Source organism: Eurosta solidaginis, unplaced genomic scaffold (genome assembly GCF_040869045.1).
Source record: "Eurosta solidaginis isolate ZX-2024a unplaced genomic scaffold, ASM4086904v1 ctg00000151.1, whole genome shotgun sequence".
In the NCBI taxonomy this organism is placed as follows: domain Eukaryota; kingdom Metazoa; phylum Arthropoda; class Insecta; order Diptera; family Tephritidae; genus Eurosta; species Eurosta solidaginis.
In genome coordinates this window covers 515,780-532,746 of record NW_027136891.1, presented here as the reverse complement: position 1 = coordinate 532,746, position 16,967 = coordinate 515,780, and the positions used below count along the sequence as shown (strand labels likewise).

The 16,967-nt window shown below is 35.7% G+C and overlaps 1 protein-coding gene and 1 long non-coding RNA gene across 9 annotated transcripts in view; one reads left to right on the top strand and one right to left on the bottom strand.

Moving 5' to 3' along the window:
* Positions 1–2,245: 2,245 nt before the first annotated feature.
* LOC137235673 (uncharacterized) lies at positions 2,246–16,094 on the bottom strand. The gene is made up of 3 exons (XR_010948023.1): positions 15,891–16,094; positions 14,624–14,831; positions 2,246–2,366 (listed from the first exon to the last, which is right to left on the bottom strand). It is a non-coding gene; the product is annotated as an uncharacterized lncRNA (long non-coding RNA).
* Positions 8,053–16,967, top strand: part of LOC137235672 (band 4.1-like protein 4) — a 53,706-nt gene continuing 44,791 nt past the window's right edge. For all 8 annotated transcript variants that reach the window (XR_010948021.1, XR_010948020.1, XR_010948019.1 and 5 more), the window contains exons 1-2: positions 8,053–8,159; positions 11,989–12,113. The gene's annotated coding sequence lies outside the window, so the exon portion shown is untranslated. The remainder of the gene's footprint in view (positions 8,160–11,988; positions 12,114–16,967) is intronic.

The following is a 16,967-nucleotide window of genomic DNA, read 5'->3' as shown; positions in this document are numbered from 1 at the left end:
TTACCAAGTTTCATCCCTTTTTCGTATTTGGTTAGAATTATGGCATTTTTTCATTTTTCCTAATTTTCGATATCGAAAAAGTGGGCGTGGTAATAGTCGGATTTCGGACATTTTTTATACCAATACAAAGTGAGTTCAGATAAGTACGTCAACTGAGTTTAGTAAAGATTTATCGATTTTTGCTCAAGTTATCGTATTAACGGCCGAGCGGAAGGACAGACGGTCGACTGTAAATAAAAACTGGGCGTGGCTTGAACTGATTTCGCCCTTTTTCACAGAAAAAAGTTATCGTCCTAGAATCTAAGCCCCTACCAAATTTCACAAGGATTGGTAATCTTTTGTTCGACTTATGGCATTAAAAGTATCCTAGACAAATTAAATGAAAAAGGGTGGAGCCAAGCCCATTTTGAAATTTTCTTTTATTTTTGTATTTTGTTGCACCATATCATTACTGGAGTTGAATGTTGACATAATTTACTTATAATATAAGATATAAAATTTTTTGTTAAAATTTAACTTTAAAAATTTTTTTTTAAAGTGGGTGTGGTCGGTCTCGGATTTTGGTAATTTTTATTAAGCACATATATAGTAATAGGAGTAACGTTCCTGCCAAATTTCATCATGATATCTTCAACGACTGCCAAATAACAGCTTGCAAAATTTTTAAATTACCCTCTTTTAAAAGTGGGCGGTACCACGCCCATTGTCCAAAATTTTACTAACTTTCTATTCTGCGTCATAAGCCCAACTCACCTACCAAGTTTCATCGCTTTATCCGTCTTTGGTAATGTATTATCGCACTTTTTCGGTTTTTCAAAATTTTCGATATCGAAAAAGTGGGCGTGGTTATAGTTCGATATCGTTCATTTTAAATATCAATCTGAGATGAGTGCTCAGGAACCCGCATACTAAATTTCATCAAGATATCTCAAAATTTACTCAAGTTATCGTGTTAACGGACGGACGGACGGACATGGATCAATCAAATTTTTTTTCGATACTAATGATTTTAATATATGGAAGTCTATATCTATCTCGATTCCTTTATACCTGTACAACCAACCGTTATCCAATCAAAGTTAGTATACCCTGTGAGCTCTGCTCAACTGAGTATAATAAGAATTAATGAATTTCACAAACAATTTAGGTGAATGGAGTAACTGGAGTTCCCGTGGCATATATGTGTGTTTAAGATCATCTGTTGACGCAACGTAAACTTCAAAACCATTGGGACTACCTATGCAATAAAAACTTTTACAAATAATTCACTTCCCGGGTATGGAACTAAGGATCTTGGTTTAGTAATAGAGTATGCGAATTATATACCAAAGCAGCTGCTAGAGAAAGAGCCTCAATATCCGTTTTTTTTTATAATTTTCAAATTTAAACACGCGATACGCCAAAAATATGAAACTTTACCTATAAAGTTTATAAGCAGGCCTGGTTTTTGAAACCATACTAATGGAAATTAGCACTGCTTAATAAATGGCAGAACGCTAAGATGTAACTTTAACATTTGTTAGTGTCCCTTTACTTGGGAAATTAGAGAAATGATAAGATCTACAAAAGTGAAAACAAGCTTAGAAGGGTGTAAACAGGAAGTAACAAAATAAATGCATAAGGAAGACCACACGGAAACACCCTCACAATACATGCATTGTACTGCATATGCCATCTGTCGGTTAATGTTGCATGCGTATTAAATAAATAGATAATCATGATTTTATGTGTACGTGGGTGTCTACGCATTACTTTCAGTAATTTGAGGCAATTTTGCATTTTTTTTTTTTGCCTAACCAGCTTGTCTACGACCCTCCTTAGTAAAGAGAAGTCGGAGTGCCATGAATAATGACTAAGGTTACCCCTTAGATTAAATGTGCGCACCTTATTGTGCCTTTTTTATTTAACCGGTCTCTTTTTCTATTTATTATATCCTTACACGCAATTTTACAGCAAAGACCATTTTTTTATCACACACCCTTGCAATAGCGTCATTCTACAAAATCATAGCTGCAGGCGACAAAAAAAGTTTACCAAACAACGAAAACAGTTATTGTTATCATGTTATTTGCTCTTTTTGCATTTCCTTTTATTTATGGTGGTTTTGTATTGTGCGTGTGTGTCATCAGACACAAACATTCCGGCTGTTCACTCAAACTTCACTTGCTTTTATTCCCCTTCCATGGATGTGGGGAGGGGACTCGTTTTATTTTAAATATTGTGTTTGTATTTGTATTTCTATTGTGGCTTGGTTGCTCATACGCACTGTTGTTCCTTTTATAAATGTCACTGCAGTGATGAAAAAGTGTGCGATTGAAATTGATTTATTTTGTCTTTGGCGTTTGATATGGAGCGTTGTTGATGTTCTTAAAAGAAATAAGCAATAAAAAATCAGTTTCAGTGTTCCAGAAGATTTAATTTAATTTAAGACAAGTAAATATTTCTTATACTCCTCGACCTGTTAAACACTTGAATAGTTTTCTGATGTCTTCTCCTGAAGCAGCCTTTTTGCATTTCATTTTCCATTTAGTTTCCCAACTCCAAGCAAACCTTTTGTTTCATAAAAATTTACCCAAATATTTCAAAGAAAAATCTACACTAACAAAATATCCCTTATGGAACGTAGTTAAAAAGTAGATTTTTTGTATAAGTGAATTTGGTTTGGAAAATAGTTTTGTTGCAAACAATTTGTAGGAAAGCAGCTGTTTAAGGTGCGGTTGAAAACGGAAAACATGATATTGAACACACGGTGTTTACTTTGCTGTCGTCGTTAACCTTTTTTATACCCAGATGTACTTATACACAGGGTATTATAACTTTGACTGAATAACGTTTGGTTGCACAGGTATAAAGAAATCGAGATAGTATTGAAAAAACATTTGATTAAGCCGTGGCCGTTCGTCCGCCTATCAGTCCGTCCATTAACTCGATAATTTGAAGAAATATTGAGATATCTTCACCAAATCTTCACGGCGAATGGATTTATTTGTTGCCAGAATAGATTAGTATTGAAAATGAGTGAAATCGGACGATTACCACGCTCACTTTTTCGATATAGAAAATTTAGCAAAAGGGGAAAAAATGGGCAATTAAGAAACGAATTCCGGTAAGCGAGTGATATATGTAGGTGGATTGGTTTTATGATGCAAAATATGAATTCCAACAAATTTTGGAATAAGGGCGGGGCACAACCTATATTTAGAACAAGAAAATTTGGAAGTTTAACAAGCAATAAATCAAAATCCGTGTAAGATATTACATTGAAATTTGGCAGGGACACTATCGCTGCCAATTATATAAACTGAGTGATAATAAAAGTAGGTTAAAGACTACGCCCACTTTTCCTAAATGGCTAACCTTAACAAAGTTTGCAATAACTCTATGGTATTTAACTACATTTGACTGATATTCTACCACAGTAGTGGTATGGTTGAGCTAAGAACAGAACTTAAACAAGCTTTAAAAATGGGCGTGACCCACCCCTTTTTTGTTACTGTTTCTGAAATACTCTAAATGCCGTAAGTCGAACAAAAATTCTGATCCGAACGAAATTTTGACATCAAACTTTGTTTTTTATAGCTAAAACTGTTCGCTCTGAAAATGAGCGAAATCCTGAAAGTCCTGTGCATCCTTTTACACCACTGGAAGCACAAAGTAAACAAAACCAGCGTTTCAACTTCTCAGCTGGGTATGTAATGTTTGGTTTAACCCGAACTTATACTTTCTTACTTTTTATATATAAAATTAAAAGCCCTATCGTTATTTTCGAACTTGGCGGAGAAGCAATTTCTCGCGAGATTCTCGAAATGCTCGTAAAGCTGGCGAGCTTATCAAAAATGAAATTAATCGCTGCATTAGCAATATTATATAGAGCTTGAGATTTCTTCTGCAGAATTACAAGTAAAACACATCGAATTCCATAGAATACAGCCGTCTATGAAAAAAAAAAACTTATTTATGATCCGATTGTTTAAAATGCATAGGTTTTTTTTACTGAGGACGCCTCTTCTCCGAGGAATAAAAAGGACCCACCTGTTCGATAAAATAGTGTTAACGAGTCGGATTCCGTTTTATAAATAAATGTTGAGTATATTTGGGAGAGGGATCGTACTGCAGTCAAAAGCTGAGGTAGAACCAATTGGTGGGAAGAAGGATGAGTAATTGAGGGAAGGGAAATAAGGTACGTCAGAAGACAATGAAAATATTGAAAAAATTAGACGTAGAAAATGTTCTTGGAAACAAAAATAACTAACCATGATTCGAAAGTAATTGTGTAGTCATTGAGCTTTTATTTAAGCTAAGAACACACTGAGCTGCACTACACTCCGCTTCACTTTTTTGCCTATTTGATCAACATGGCCGCGCCGTGCAGTGCTGCTGCGGCTAGGTGTGAATTGCTTCCTAAGAATACATGCGAAGAATATTTTGCAGCGCAGTTTAGTGCAGCCCAGTGTGACCTTAGCTTTAATATGTATGAAAAGTACACGTGGCTGTATTGCATTATACGAGCACGAATCGAAAACGAATGTCAATCAAACTATACATATTGTCACGGATATTAGCATCACTAAGCTATACCATCACTAAGGCCATGCTAAGATTTACGTCAATAATCAAATCATGTATACACATATATATGGCAGCTGAGAGATGTCACAGACATTGAATTGCTTCCTAAGAATACATGCGAAGAATATTTTGCAGCGCAGTTTAGTGCAGCCCAGTGTGACCTTAGCTTTAATATATATGAAAAGTACACGTGGCTGTATTGCATTATACGAGCACGAATCGAAAACGAATGTCAATCAAACTATACATATTGTCACGGATATTAGCATCACTAAGCTATACCATCACTAAGGCCATGCTAAGATTTACGTCAATAATCAAATCATGTATACACATATATATGACAGCTGAGAGATGTCACAGACAGATGCATTTACTTATACGCCTATGTGCGCGCGAGAGACTGTAAACTACAAACATTCACATCAATAATTCAACCTTTATGTATCTACATAAACGAATAAATAATTGCGTCTACACATATGCGCGATGTACGAATACGAGCAGCGGAGAGTCAATGCGCAAACACATGCATATAGCTGAGAAGTTTGAGAGCTCATGGACAATGCTAGTAGATTCTGGAAAAATGCGAACGAGGAAACCAAAGGGTATAAAAGGCAACAGATGTAGAGGCGCTGTAATTCAGTTTGAGTTGAGCAATCAATCAGTTGTTGATTAAGCACGCGATCTGGCGGCCAATAGTAGAGTTTCATTTGAGTTATCAATACGTTTGGTTATTAAGCCAGCGAGTAGCAAAGTATAAGTGTTATTGTGAAGTACTTTAATAAAGGCCATTTTTCCATTATTCAATATTGGAGTTATTTATTCAACAGTTTAGTGATTCGAACTTAGCAGAGGATTGCAAATAAGAGGATTTGCAAGTAAATTCGTTACAATATAAAAAATGTCAAATTATTTGTAAAAGTTACAGCCAATTATGCACGTAGTACAGGTTACTAGTAGGATATGTTTGTTTCCTTCTTTTTCTAACACACTGACCGAAGTGTCAAACTAGCGTGGAACCCAGTGGAACCCTCGCGGAATTGCATGTAAAGAAACAATAACAAGTAAGGAAGGCTAAGTTCTGGTGTAACCGAACATTACATACTCAGCTGAGAGCTTTGGAGACAAAATAAGGGAAAATCACCATTTAGCAAAATGAACATAGGGTAACCCTGGAATGTGTTTGTATGACATGTGTATCAAATGAAAGGTGTTAATGATTATTTAAAACGTAGTGGGCCTTAGTTCTATAGGTGGACGCCTTTTCGAGATATCATAATAAGGGTGGACCAGGGGTGACCCTAGAATGTGTTTGTACAATATGGGTATCAAATTAAAAGTATTAATGAGGGTTTTAAAAGGGAGTAGCCCTTAGTAGTATATGTGAAGGCGTTTTCGAGATATCGACCAAAATGTGAACCAGAGTGAACCAGAACATCTTCTGTCGGGTACCGCTAATTTATTTATATATGTCATACCGCGAACAGTATTCCTGCCAAGATTCCAAGGGCTTTTAATTTCGCCCTGCACAACTTTTTCATTTTCTTCTACTTAATATGTTAGGTGTCACACCCATTTTACAAAGTTTTTTCTAGAGTTATATTTTCCGTTAATAAACCAATCCAATTACCATGTTTCATCCTTTTTTTCAAATTTGGTACAGAATTATGGCAATTGTTTCATTTTTCGTAATTTTCGATATATGAAAAGTGGGCGTGGTCATAGTCGGATTTCGGCCATATTTTATACCAAGATAAAGTGACTTCCGGTAAGTACGCGAACTAAGTATAGTTAAGATATATCGTTTTTTGCGCAAGTTATTGTGTTAACGGCCGAGCGGAAGGACAGACGGTCGACTGTGTAAAAAAACTGGGCGTGGCTTCAACCGATTTCGCCCATTTTCACAGAAAACAGTTACCGTTATAGAATCTATGGCCCTACCAAATTTCACAAGGATTGGTAAATTTTTGTTCGACTTATTGCCTTAAAAGTATTCTAGACGAATTAAATGAAAAAGGGCGGAGTTACGACCATTTTGAAATTTTCTTCTATGTTTGTATTTTGTTGCACCATATCATTACTGGGGTCGAATGTTGACATAATTTACTCAAGTTATCGTGTTTACAGACGGACGGACATGGCTAAATGAATTTATTTTTTCATCCAGATCATTTTGATATATAGAAGTCTATATCTATCTCGATTAGTTTATACCGTTACGGATTACCATTATGCGAACAAAGTTAATATACTCTGTGAGCTCTGCTCAGCTGAGTATAAAAAATAATCGAGTTGACGACCTGATTGATAGTGGTGTATAGTGTTGCATATTCAAAAATGGGGCACTATTGTGAACGAGCGAATGAATGAATATACGAATGTGCAGATAAACAAAAATAACAAAATAAAAGCGTGGCGGCAGGGTGATATACATACAAACAAACACACGCATTTCTTGTATTTTGTTTTTGTAATTCTCTTGTTGAGTGTCAAAAACATACTGCGCTAGAAGTAGAGATGTCATAGTACCTAAAAAAAGTAACAATTAGCTGGTAAACTTCCACCATCTGTAATGTTTTGCCATAAATGAAACTGTTTAGGTAGTTGAAGCGTTTTTTCAAGCTCGCTTGCAAAAAAAAGCTACTACCGAATGAAGTGCTACTACACTTTTTTTTGTACCTAAGAAGTACAACAGAGCCAAATAGCATACACAAATAAATGAACAAACACAAGCATTTTTAAACCTGTACAATGATAAGAGAGTACGGTAACAATTTCATTAATGGCATTCATTTCCGAAATGGATTTCGATCACGGATCGTAACACACGATAAAAACTCTACTTTCGGAATGTGATATATATCAAGGCAAACATACAGTTTTGAAAACGCGCATTTCATCTTAAAGAGACACAAACAATTCGTTGCAATATATACAAGATTTAAAATTATTCATAAAAGCGTAGCATAATCCATAATATATAGCGGAAGGATTTCCCATCAATCCTTGTCAAATTTGTTTTGTACAAAGCCATATCTAGTTCTCTGGCACTGAAGATGGTACAACGCCGAAACCGGTTTCTATGAAAAAAAAAATGTTGTCTATGTATATTAGAAAAATTTTCCCATTTATATCAATTAACAACCTTGTCAAAAAAACAACAAACCAACATAAATACCAGCCGTTTACTTTAAATATTTCGCTGTTTTTAAAGCAAAAACACTCTCTAGTTCAATAACACTCTCGGTAAACTCAAAAGTATTAGTTAATTTACTCATTTGGTTGGTTACCTACAGTGAAGAAACTTTCCTTTCTCACTGAAAGCTTGTGGAAACCTAATAAATCAGTATTTGGTTTTTAATATACATATTACATAAATAAGATGTATATAAGTACATAAAAAACACATACATACGTGTACTAAACTTTCCATTTTTTACCTCACTCAAATAATAATAAATCTCCCTTCTTTCTTTTTACAGGATGACTTACCGGGCCAAGTCTTGTTGGATGTTGTTTTTGCTAGACTCAATTTAATCGAAACTTCATATTTTGGCATACGCTATATTGATGAAGAGAATCAGACGGTAAGTGAAAGTGAAGAACTAAAATCACCGAAATTATAGCAACACACCGGCAAACAAACACAAACAATTTCGCCACACCACCACGTCAAATGCTCGCTAAGTAAACCCAAATCAAAATATTTGGAAATCTGCCACCAAAAGCTTTGCCATTATTAGCACTGATTTCCTTCTTTATTGAAGCATACTTTTAGGGGGGTAAGAACGTTAACAGCGCAATAAACGATATCTTTCAGGCCAGCCGTCATTCATTTCCGTTTTCCTTTTACGTCAGCACGTGCATTGAGCCGTAATAATGAAATAAAATAAACAAAATATAACTTTCTTCGTCCTTTGTAAGGTACAATAACTTGAGCGAAAGTGAAATATAGCCAACGTCTCATATTACTTAGCTTCAGACAGACATGGAAATACCTTTTTTTTACCTGTTCACCTTAGACGGCGTTTAAATTATAAAATGAATTTCACTTTTCATTTCCCTTTTTGCCAACTTTGCACGCCCACTTTGGCGCATAGTTAAAAGGCTGGTTGGTGAAGACTTAGAAATATGCCAAACGCAGACAAGAACTAAATAATTGTGAGTTTTTCGCGTCGCTGACAGGGGTTGTATGTTTTTTTTTTTCAGTTTGTATATGTACATATTATTTATGTGTATATATGTAACCTATTTTTTATTAATTCAACTTGCTAGTATAAAATAATTTTATTGTTAGACCAACCGAAACTGGCTAGACCAGCAGACGACATGAAAATTTTAAAATTTGCCGGTCTTGAAATAATTTACGTACGATTATGCTGAGGCCAAAATAAGTTTAACTATGTGATTTTGATATATATTAAATTACATCTTTCATGAAAATTGTAAGTCCTTAAAGGAAAATAGATAGACCCACGAATGGGTATACCGAAATGATCAGGATGTAGAGCTGAGTTGATTTAGCCATGTCCGTCTGTTCGTCTGCCCGTGTGTCTGTTTGTATGCAAACTAGTTCCTCAATTTTGGAGATATCTTGCTAAAATTTGGTAAGCGGGTGTATTTAGTCGTCCGATTAGACATTTGTCAGAACCGGCGTCATCGGACCACTATAGCATATATCTGCCATACAACCGATTTTTCAGAAAAAGAGGACTTTTGTCATATCATCCTCAATTTATCAGATTGAAGCTTTAAACTTCACCATATACTTTCGTATATTGCACATATTATTGGCTGACGGATGAGATCGGTCGTATATCTTAATATATAAAAAACACGTGTCACAACATTTTTGGGCGCGATGGACTCCTAAACTACTGAAACGATTTTGAATTTGTTTTGCCCCCGTGTGTAGTTTGATCTAACTTGAGAGATAGGATAGTATATATCTCAGCTTATAGTCGCAATATTATTTTATTGCAAATTTTTGTATTTGTTTATACGTAATAATAAAATGTTACGTATATGCAGTGGTGCACCCCTTTTCAGTTGGTATGGATATGTTTGTGCACGTGCTTATTTAACTTTACATACATATAATATATATATCTAGCACATCACCAGGGCCGGCGAGAGGGGCCCTGGGGTTTCTGAGGGGCCCGCGATTTGAGGTACTAAGACATTTTTTTTAATTCAGGAGAGTTTTTAGTTGTTCTATGTGCAATTTTTATGCCGAATTTCAAAAGCAAGAATATCTGCATTTCGTTTTAATATTATAGTGAAGCGTGAAAAATAAAAATCTATGTATATTAAACTGACTCGGAGTGGGACTGGGACTGGGAGTGGAATAAAATACATACCACCCTCTGGGACAGGCAATAAGGGATGCAGAAGAATGAGAAGGAATTGAGAGAAGAGAAGGAGAAGGAGATTGAGAAAGAGATAGAATGAGACGAAGATGGAGATAGATGAACCGAAAAAGACGGAGGGAGGAGTGAATAAAAGGATTAGGAAAAAGTGAAGAGGGGGGAGGGCAGATTCAGACGGGAAAAGCTTATTAAAATGTATGCAGATAGGCCAAATTTTGGGCAGGACAACGTCTGCCGGGTCTTCTAGTATAGCATAAATCCCCCACAACCGATTGTTCAGATGAGAAGCTTTTCGTAACAACTGCCACATTTTAACAGTTAGAGGCTTCACATTTGACCGAATGCTTACGTATATAGCGTATATTTTTGTCTGAGAAAATCATGGAGATCGGTGGTATAAATTTCATATCTTACACAGCTGATTATTTGGATATTACGAATGGGATAAGAGTATTGTTCAGCCCTATCATATCCAGTAAGACTAACTAATTGAGTAAAAGTAGCCGTCGATTTCCGATTGAAAAAAGAGGTAATCTGTTTCGTTTAAATATTCTTTGGTGCGGAGCGAGATGACAAATAATTGTTTTGTTGCAAAATATCGTCTCATTTCAAGAGTATCAAGCCATCCCTTAAGCCTGTTTTTTTGTTTCCAGCTTAACGAAACCAAGCCCAAAAATGATTTTGGTTGAACTGTGGATAGTTATCACTTCCCAGTTGTTCTCAAAAATCGAACATGCATCGAGCTAAGCAAAGTAGAACGGCAGATGAACAACGCCACCTACACAATGAGGCGAGAGCACTCTTCATTAGGGAGAGAAATAAAATGCAGAATAAACAGTTTCTGTTGAATACCCAGAAACCTGGGCATCCCAACAGACATCTGGTTGATGAGGCTACACCTCCCATGGGCTTAATGGGTCATCGCCGCATGCGTTATGAGGAAATATAGCACCTAAAAACACAGCCTTATGAAGCAAAAAAGTACAAGCAGCAATTCAATGATATCCACAAACAGGCGTCGGATCTCTATACCAGGAATTGCCCGGCGAATCCAATTCTTAAAGAAAAATACCCAAAAGTAGAAGAATGCATTCTACCTAGAGAAACGCGCGTCACTCTAGCTCAACTTCGATCTCGGCACTGTAACAGGTTAAACTCTTACCTATCCAGAATCATCCCTGATATACAAAATGTATGTCCTGCTTGCAATGTGTCCCCACATGACACCAACCATCTTTTCAATTGTAATGTGGAACCAACGCCTCTAGTACCCCTCTCACTATGGTCCATCCTGTTGAAACAGCAAGTTTCCTTGGATTCCCGTTACAGGACATTGACGACAATATATAATCGGTAGCACCTATTGGATGGGGCGAAGCACTGCTACAACAACAACAAAAACAACACAATAGTCAGCGCCAACAGTTTCGAGCTGTTGTAACGCAACACCGTGTAAAACATGTAACAAAAATATGCTTAGAATATTTAGGATATTTGCCCGACTGCGGCGGGAACAATTTAGTTGGCCCCTGGAACCATTGGATCTGGGAATTTTAGTGGCCTCTAGTGACCACAATTCTAGGCCCATACTACGCTCGAGTTGTGCTATGGAAAATGATGGTGGGTGGTAAAATTTTGGATTCAAAGGTCAGCAAACTTTTAAAACAGCTGCCCTTCGAAAATTCAAAAACACATATATCTATCTTCTCCACCAAAGTTGAAGTAGTTGGCAAGTGTGATTCCTGATACCACTCGTGCTGAAGTTGTTCGCTCTGGTAGCTCTGGTTCACAAGGAGAAGTCCGAAGAATCTGTATTAATGCATTTTACTGCTGTAACAAATGATTTTTGTACTACCCAAAATGTATAGTCGGCTCACAAAGGGTTAATATATAATAATACCAAATATTGCAGTTGTCACTTCTACCTCGTTTGATTTGCCTTGATCTTAACAAAACATACCCATAGTTTTACCCATCAAATTTTAAACTTTTTTTTTTCTTGGAATCATAATATAATTTTAAAATATTCTTCTCATTCTTTTTTCAGCACTGGCTCGATCCAGCGTCGCGTATATCTCGTCAACTTAAACCCAAGTCGGATCCATATGATTTGTATTTTGGGGTAAAGTTTTATGCAGCTGATCCGTGTGAGCTGCTCGAAGAAATTACAAGGTAAGTAAAGACTACTATCACGCAAGAAAATTATTTTACTAAGTATCTAAGTGGAGATAAGTTGTGCGACACCCCTTAACCGTATGAAATAGCGACCACAATTTAAACGGAATATTTTTGGCTTAGGTATTACCGCCTGAAGGGGTGAGACTGTAAACGATGACGTACCGATTTTAGCCACCTTGATGTATGTAAGAAGTCGTAAGTAGTTTTGGCCAAACCGGAATACATTTAAGATGACGGAGTACTGTTATAATAAGGTGTATGTTTAGCTCAATCTATCCCCAAAACTTGAGTAAGATATGAACAATCGCCAGAACTGTTCGAACTTAACGGAGCACAGGCTCACATTCAGTACTTCGACATATTACGAGGCATATTAAAAAAGCCCATGCAACCCTCATGGTGCGATGGGAGCATTAGGTTAAGTTCGACGGCAGCTGTCTAGAAAGAATATATCACTTGAATATCTTTATGTTGTTTCATTGTACTATCACATACTTGAACATGGAAACAGTCTTCCAGTGAGTAAACATAAAGCCACGAATGATGCACACATTGATCTTGGAGGTTTCCGAGAGTCGAATACCTCCGAACATGGATATTTGCACCACGTCCTTCCAAACGCTGGATTAGATGATTCTTCGTCATAATCCCTTATACATCTTACACAACTAGGGGTATCCAGTATATACAAGTGTACCGCACGGACATCCTCTGGGCAGTGTAGTGGCAACAATATTGGGTCGAGTGCTTGGATTTTACAATTGCCCCGAGATACCTCGGCACATGGCCAGAGGTGGTATCAGCCCAGCGTTTGCTTACTTGACTCTAGGCCCACCTGCCCAGAAGCAGAGATCAGGTGGACAGCAGAATCACAAAGTCTTAACCCACGTTTCATTTCGTCCGTGCCTGCCTGTGTAAAGAAATCTGCCTAACCTCTTCAGATGGCACCGACTCCCCCAATAGAGGGTGGTATAAATTCAAGAGTACCTGCCCTTAGAGGCAACGAGTTCAGTTTTGCAAGTATTGGCAGCTTATCGGCGTAATTCAGACAAGCTGGTCATGACATTCAGGTAACCCTGCAAAACGTCCCTCACAGAAAAGTCTGAAGTCTTTGGAAGAAACGTGAAAGGTTTTCCTCGCTTTTGGAATAAAGATGACTTTAACCATATTTCAACGCCCAGAAACTTCGCTTACCTTTAAAGGTGCACAGGAAATATTTCATCGGGCTGGAAATCAGATTCCTACATAACTGCCATATGCAGAGAATGAGCGTCCAATAAAACCCAGTGAATTCCTTCTTTTATTAAAAACCAACCAATTACACGCAAACATATCCGTACCACCTGATGAAACGGGTACCAGCGCGTATACGTAACATTTTTGTTATTATATGGTATGCAAGATTAACATACTATAAGTGAAGCCAATATAAGCATTTAATGGCGTTTTCTTTTCTTAAAAAATTTTACCTTCATGTTGCGCTCTTAGATTCTAACTTTTGAACTAGGTCACCTAGAGCTTTACAAAATTACTGCATTCGTTGTTTTCTTATTGAATGGAAAATATTTTGTGAAGAAACACACAACGCTACATTATTTTTATAAAATGGCTGACTAGTTAACTTAAGATTTGTATTAGTTACAAAATAGTTCGCGACTAATGGCGGCAGCCGTGGTGTGGTGGTATTGCACTACACCTACCACACTAAAGATGCCGATTCCGACTTCTGCCCGAGCACCATCACAAATTTAGAAAAAGCTTCTCAGTGAAAGCTCATCTGCCCTGCAGATGCCGTTCGGAGTCAGGGTGAAGGGTAAATATGTAGAGCCCCGTCCCGCCAATATGTGGAAAAATTAAAAATGGGAACACGGCGCAAATTGGAAGAGAAGCTCGGCCTAAAATCTCTTCAGCGTCTATCGCGCCTTGCATTTATATTTATTTAGTTCCAAACTGGTTGGTTTGACAACAGGGATTTAGCTTAGTAAAACCACATAAAGAGAAACTCAAACGCACACAAATTACGCAAATAACCAATTAAAGTCGTTCAATCTTCTTAAATCTGCTAGAAATATTTATATTTAAAAATATTTGTTTTCATATAAATCTACTCATGCGAAGCAGAAAATTTTCAAAAAGTTTGAATGAATTTAAGCGCCATAATAAGCTTTTTAGCAATTACACAAATATTTTGATTGAAGGGCAATCAATCGTACTATAAAGCAAATAATTTTCAGACACAATTGATTGACGTTGAAAACGTGAGTTGCAAACAACAACAATATGTTGTGCAAACAATTACTCGAAGGATATCTAACAAATATTTTATGCTCAAAAGTCAAACACTTAAGTGATTAAGCATTTACTAAAAAAAACACATATCTACACACATGCATACATATATGTATATGAAAACAATAGAAAACAAGTAAGGATGGCTAAGTTCGAGTGTAACCGTACATTACATACTCAGCTGCAAATTACAGCTTGCAAAATTTTCAAATTACCTTCATTTAAAAGTGGGCGGAGTCACGCCCTTTGTCCCCAATTTTACTAACTTTCTATTCTGCGTCATAAGGTCAACCCACCTACCAAGTTTCATCGCTTTATCCGTCTTGGGTAATGAATTATCGCAATTTTTCTGTTTTTCGAAGTTTTCGATATCGAAAAAGTGGGATTGGTTATAGTCCGATTTCGTTCATTTTAAAAATCGATCTGAGAAAAATAGAAGAATAGAATAGAATAGAATAGAATAGAATAGAATAGAATAGAATAGAATAGAATGGAATAGAATAGAATAGAATAGAATAGAATAGAATAGAATAGAATGGAATAGAATAGAATAGAATAGAATAGAATAGAATAGAATAAAATAGAATAGAATAGAATAGAATAGAATAGAATAGAAAATAATAGAATAGAATAGAATAGAATAGAATAGAATAGAATAGAATAGAATAGAAAGAATAGAATATAATAGAATAGAATAGAATAGAATAGAATATAATAGAATAGAATAGAATAGAATAGAATAGAATAGAATAGAATAGAATAGCATAGAATAGAATAGAATAGAATAGAATAGAATAGAATAGAATAGAATAGAATAGAATAGAATAGAATAGAATAGAATAGAATAGAATAGAATAGAATAGAATAGAATAGAATAGAATAGAATAGAATAGAATAGAATAGAATAGAATAGAATAGAATAGAATAGAATAGAATAGAATAGAATAGAATAGAATAGAATAGAATAAAATAGAATAGAATAGAATAGAATAGAAGAGAATAGAATAGAATAGAATAGAATAGAATAGAATAGAATAGAATAGAATAGAATAGAATAGAATAGAATAGAATAGAATAGAATAGAATAGAATAGAATAGAATAGAATAGAATAGAATAGAATAGAATAGAATAGAATAGAATAAAATAGAATAGAATAGAATAGAATAGAATAGAATAGAATAGAATAGAATAGAATAGAATAGAATAGAATAGAATAGAATAGAATAGAATAGAATAGAATAAAATAGAATAGAATAGAATAGAATAGAATAGAGTAGAAAAGAATAGAATAGAATAGAATAGAATAGAATAGAATAGAATAGAATAGAATAGAATAGAATAGAATAGAATAGAATAGAATAGAATAGAATAGAATAAAATAGAATAGAATAGAATAGGATAGAATAGAATAGAATAGAATAGAATAGAATAGAATAGAATAGAATAGAATAGAATAGAATAGAATAGAAGTCTATATCTACCTTGATTAGTTTATGCCGTTACGGGGTACCGTTATGCGAACAAACTTAATATACCCTGTGAGTATAAAAAATAAAAGGCCCTTCAATCAAATATGCATAAATAGCTAAATGCTACATGCTTGATTCTGCTACAAAATTTATATTACGATTTCAAATACTGCACTTAGACAGCAAACAAAATTCAATCAAATGTCCAGTGCGTTATCTCAGACCAAAAAATATATTAAAACTAAATTTTTTTCTAACTGCAAATGCATTTATTTACGCAGATTATTGTGATGAATTTCCTATCAGCATAGACGTTTATAGTAAGCAAAAACATATAATGTCTATTACAACTACAAACAAAGCAGCGCACATAATCACTTATGGCTATCAGTTATTGATATAACGCAATTGACGGCATACAAGCCAAAGGTTAAGGCAATATTACATTGCAGATATGCATGAATTGCTTGCTTTTGATGTTGATGTTGAATGTGTATGCGTATGTGCATGTACTGTAAGTGCATGTGACTGTGTGTTTATGTACACAGTCTGTTTTAGGTCTATTAATGTTTATTGCATTAGAATGGCTAGAGAATTGATTATGTTACGCTGGATTATATTATTATGCGGCCTTGGAGTGTTGCCATTGCACTTAAATTGCCAGCTGTAGCAACAACTACGGTGTATAAAAAAAGTTAAGCCTACACATATGTTATTGACGATGATATGTTGGGATTCAAGGGGTTGATAAGCGCAATACAAAGCTTTATAGCTTCCGCAACCCAATTCTCAACCTCACCTAGGCAAGAGGAATCCTGTTACAAATATGAATGTAGCATACAGATATATAGCAGGCGAGGCTCTGGCGACCCCAAGTTCATCATGGCACTAGCGGGTGGGGGCGGGATAGCCTAGAAGGTTTAATGTGGTTATATTAATCATTCCCGAGATGGTCGGGCTAGTACCCTTATGGTGCTTTTTTACCGGATCTGTATCCGGCAAAGGACCGTCAACATAGATGATACTCCCAAAACCTTCGGGGAGTGTCTTTGTCGTTAATACAACAACAACATGATGGTGTGTTCAATG